The sequence below is a fragment of the Cibotium barometz genome, chromosome 58, assembly GCF_041138505.1.
Source record: "Cibotium barometz isolate CiBa-2024 chromosome 58, ASM4113850v1, whole genome shotgun sequence".
Classification (NCBI taxonomy): domain Eukaryota; kingdom Viridiplantae; phylum Streptophyta; class Polypodiopsida; order Cyatheales; family Cibotiaceae; genus Cibotium; species Cibotium barometz.
The window spans coordinates 30,309,033-30,314,221 of NC_141103.1; the positions used below are offsets into that span (position 1 = coordinate 30,309,033).

At 35.2% G+C, this 5,189-nt stretch overlaps 1 non-coding gene across 1 annotated transcript; it reads right to left on the reverse strand.

Moving 5' to 3' along the window:
* Window positions 1-2,709: 2,709 nt before the first annotated feature.
* TRNAA-CGC (transfer RNA alanine (anticodon CGC)) lies at window positions 2,710-2,782 on the reverse strand. The gene has a single exon. It is a non-coding gene; the product is annotated as a tRNA-Ala (tRNA).
* Window positions 2,783-5,189: the final 2,407 nt, after the last annotated feature.

Sequence of the window (5,189 nt, forward strand, 5' to 3'; positions counted from 1 at the left end):
GACTGCTGTTCGCCTTCCTATGTATGGGTAATAGGTAGTAACCTGATTTTTGGTTAGTATTTATTTCTCTCTTGTTAGGTATGGGATTCAAGCTGTTATGGAGCTCTCACAGAGAACCAATGTTCTCTGTTCTTGGATATTCTCTGAACTTGATAATACAAGGAGGTTTTAGTCTTCTCAGGAGAGGAATATGGGCAGTTTGTGTCATGCACTCATCTGTGGTTTATTTACTTGGTATGTGGTTATTGACTCGTGTCACAATTTCTTTCATTGCAAATATCTTTATGAACCAGAGGAGTCTTAGTATCTTTTGAAGCATTAAGATTTGAATTGTCAGTGGTTGTGGTAACTGGTTTAAGTGCATGATGCTGTTCCTTTTTATCCCCTTAAAAGACGTAGATTGTGTGCAGCTTCTCCTTGTTGTTTTGCCACACCTCAAAGTTTTATGTCAGGAACTCTCGTAAGTCTTTTGGCAAGTCTGGTATGGTGCTCTTTAACACCATCCCGAAAATTGCAGTGATTTTTTTGGGGGGGGGGGAGATGGCCAACAAGCTATCCTTATTTTTGAAGTAGGAGTAGACTGTGGGGTGAATGTGTCAGGGCTTTGTAAGGGCTCTGAAGGCTTGTAACCGATGGAGGAGGAATATGATATTGTATAGTCTTGTGCTTGCTAGAGATGTTCAAATATGCTGGCTAGAGATGTTCAAATTTAATTTCGGGAATGTCAGCTCAAAGGAGATTACGTATCTACACTGCAGTATTAGCAGTTCTGGCAGTTGGCTTCTTTGCTTATGGGGTATGGGTGACCAGTGAACTGTGAACTGTAAACTGGTTGATGTTCTAAGTTTAATGATGGTATCATTAAAAAGGCACTGCTCACATCAAATTGAGCTAGTGGTAGTGATGGCTCCAACATGAAAAATGTCGGCCATCGTTGGACTCATCAAGTGGAGGGGTTTTTGGTGGGTTTCAGATCAACCAGGATGCTTCTTTTTGTGGTTGAACATTTGGTTCATGGGCCTATTTGAAAAGGCTTGCATGTAGCTTGGTGCAAGTTCTTATTAGTGTTATTCTAGGGTTCTATGTTTCAATGGGGTAAACAGAAATGCATCAGCTGTGGCATATTTGATTGGTAGACGGAGCAGTCAGCAAGCTGTTAAGTGGCTGCACTAACAAGTATTTGCTTCTGTAATGGATTCAGTCTGCCATGGAGTTTAGAAGTTTCCAGGAGGGGAATTTCAGATATTTGCAGACCTTTGGTTTAGTTGAAGCTCGCTTTAGGGGAGTGCCATTCTCATATTGCTTCCAAAATTATAACCGTTCTACTCGAGCCAATTTCCAGATTTTCAAGATGCAGTTCCCAAAAGCATGTTGCCACTTTACCACAAGCTTCTCTGTTTCTCTTTTATGTGAATGCCGTCACCAATGCAATTGTTTAGAAACTACAGTAAACTGTAAGAAGGAAACTTAGTGCAGCGATAATTTTTGCCATGAATTCTATTAAATAAAACATTTTAGACGGGGCATTCACAGCTCCACAGGATTAGTAAAATATGCTTTCCTAAAATTTCATAAATTTACTAACGCTAGTTTTTCAAAATAATTGAAAACGCATATTGAAGCTTAAATTTATAAATGCATAAAATACGGCTTCCTTTTCCAATTACATTATGCTCATATACTTCCTTTCCCAAGTACATTATTATCTAAATCATGTTCAAAGGCATGTGTACATATATAGAACAGGGCTTTCTATCAAACCCCCATCTCCTCTAATGTCAACTCCTAAGCCTAGCAATCAATACTCCATGTATATAATTCATCTCAGGATGACAAGAACATACATGTATAGATAAATTTGACCCTCTTGACATCATTATACATGACATTGATTTAAATGTGTCCGCATTCACAAGAATGTATACAATTAGGAGTGGGAACAATAGATGGGTGGTTAAGATGGCAACTTCTCTTCCCAAGATTCTAGTCCATCCCTCCTCGCTTTGACAAGACAAAGGGGTAATAGAGTGTGTGTGTTCTACCTTAAAAAGAAAAGAAAAAAGAAGAATGTATGCAATTGCTGCCTACTTTGAATGCAAATACTACAATTTTGAAACCCTCAAGACATCCATCCATATATCAATTGATACTGTTTTGGTTTTCCATATTAATTAAACTTGATTGATATCAACATCAATCTTACCCAATAAAAAAATAAAATTTAATATTTAATGCTATTGCACCTGAGTAATATTTGTGTGAGGTAGTTTAGGCTTGCTTTTAAAGTACCATACTGGACTAGAAGGCCAATTATTTACTGGACTGCCCCAAATTCCAGTCCATTTCCACCCCATTTAGGCAATTTTGTGATTGGCTGAAAAGTTGCACTTAAGTTGGGTTCGTTTTATTTTTATGTTATGATATTTGGAAAAAATCACCTAAGGTATGTTCTTCCAAAACTATTTGAATAGTGCATGTAAAGGTGGTGAGGGTGCCAATTTTTTATGATACAAATAATAGTTCTTTAGAGAAATAAGAAGATTAAGAGAAAAAGAACTATTTGAATTGTGCATGAGGGAGACGTATTTAATTAATAACCATTAAAAAAAACGTTTTGGGCCAATTTCTTATGCTACAAATAATATTTCTTTAGAAATAAAAGATATAAGAAGACTAAGAGTAAAAAGTGCCAGGAATTGATTGGGAAGGTGGAGGCGGCGGGCATCGATCCCGCTGCCTATCGCATGCGAAGCGATCGCTCTACCATTTGAGCTACGCCCCCCGTTGACACATGCAATACATAATGTATAATAGAAATAATAACACCCTATTACTCTTGATTAATAATAACGGTTCCTGGCCTTTATAGAAGCATCCTACCTTCCCCTTCATTTTTCCACCCACTTCTCCCCTCTTTGTGAGTTGAAGTACATTTAGGAGAGGTGAAGCAATAGAGGATTGAGGAAATATGTCTCCTCAAGGCTATAGCCTTTAATTTTTCACTTCTTGAATCCATTTCTTGTGCTCATTCTAATGGATTCTAATTTACTTCAAGAGCTCTCACACTCCACCCACCATGAAATTTAACATGGTAGGGTTCTAATTTATCTTGATTGCAACTCATTTATTGTAGATACCACCTTTGCACTAAAGTCCAAGTGTGCAAAGAATATTCTGCCTTGATTAGTTAACTAACAAGAGCTACATGCTCAAATGCTCAAGAATTTTAGTGTTGTGATTACAAAAATCATGGTAGTTTATATATCAAGCAAGAAATATAATCTAGCTCTAATAACTAAGCTAGTTTAACATTAACTAAAAAGTTGGTTTGGTTCCAATAAGTAAGCTAGTTTAGCATCAAAAAACATGTAGGTTTGGAAAATCAACAATAAAATAAAATAAAATCAACTTGTTAGATGATCGTCTCTTAATTTCAAATTTAAAAGCGTTCTTCATAATTTTGAAAAAAATACACTCTTCCTTTATCTCTCAAGAATTGAAGTTGTGAAATTATATTTTCGAGGTTATGATCTAAACCACGAGTATGTTAATGCATGTGCAACATGGATGTGGGTGTAAAACATATTACTCCATATACATGTCTCTCTTATGTATAATATAACATTAACACAAAAATTATTCTTGTGAAAAATTATTGATCCTTTAACCTCACCAATCATGCAGAGCTTCTTGCTTTTTCATGTAAGTGAAAATTATCCCTTGGGAAAATTTTGGGTTATTGTTACTTTCTGGAAAAAATACAAGTTCAATGGAAGGAAAGAAGAAGAAGGTGTCTTCATTGACATTTTCATTGCTATTTTTTCTTCATGGTTATGAGCTATTTTATTATTTCAAATATCATAGTGGGAAACATGTTGATTTATTTATGGGTGTTTTACTTGGACATATGGTCTACAAGGTTGTGCTCTCAACCTTACAAAGCTAAGAATTTTGTTGGGAGATCTTTTGTGTGACACCATATTCATATGTAAGTTTTGGCTAAAATTGGTGTAAAATTTATTATTGTTTGGGTCCTTTTCCTTGGCTGTGAAAGCCTTAAAAAACATTTTTTCAATTATGGTTTTATGATTTAGCCTAACAAAGTCCAAAAGGACCATTCTTGACAAAACCTACGGTTTTATACTTTGGCCTAACAAAAGCTCAAAAGAACTATTCTTGATGTGTGCTCTAACATGAGTGTTTCTCTAAAAGATCTTTTATAGTAGGTTTTTTGACTTGTTCATTTGGCCTAAATGATAAGATTTTATGGTTTGCTTCTTTTTGATACATGATCGAGCACAAATTGCATTTTATGAATGCTTCTATAAAGGGAGGGTGTTGAAGTATCTAATGTGAGAGTTAGAGTTGATTTATTTGTGTTTGAACCTTAGATAGAGTATTCAAAGATAAAATGGTATGTGAAACACTAGAGGTTAAAGTGATTCAAATAATGAATTTATAGTGTTTATGTGAGTGGTAGGCATGAATGAGAAATTATTTATGTGAGTGGTAGTTGCGATTGAGAACTTGTAGAAAAGAAAGGTGGAAAAATAATATGGTACATGAGGAAATGTGCTTTCTTAAGGCTATAAATGTGCAACAATTTTAAAGATGAAATTCAACAAAATTTATTTGTTGTATCTTTCTTGCTTTGTTCACTCTAATTTTCTTTGTGAGCTTATGTGAATGGAATCTTATTTTTAGACTCATAACTCTATGCACCATGAAATTTTACACTTTTGCCTACCATTATATATATATCAAAATCTATCGTACAAAACTTTAAAGGGTGGCCAATTTCACTTCATACATAAGTTTCATAAATTTCATGAGAGCTTTCACTAAATGTTTGTGTGCTTTTTTACGGGAGGGGGGTGGGGGCTATTGAGATATCAAGCTCAACTAGTGTCAATATGGATGACATCTTTGTACTTATACCACTAACATGGTTGGTGAGATTATAGGTGATATGTCGCTGGTTTATAGGCTATGAGACATCCACTTTGGTTTACTAGAGTTATGGCATAGTTTAGTGCCACCCCATATAGTCGGGTTTACACTAGTTATATATTTTAGTAGGAGAGCATTTCCCATATAGTATGTACTATTATCTTTATGTTATGGTTGTAGAGAAGAGAAGTGAATAAAATAAAATTTAGCCATCATCCATCTCTGTTTTGTGCTTGTCT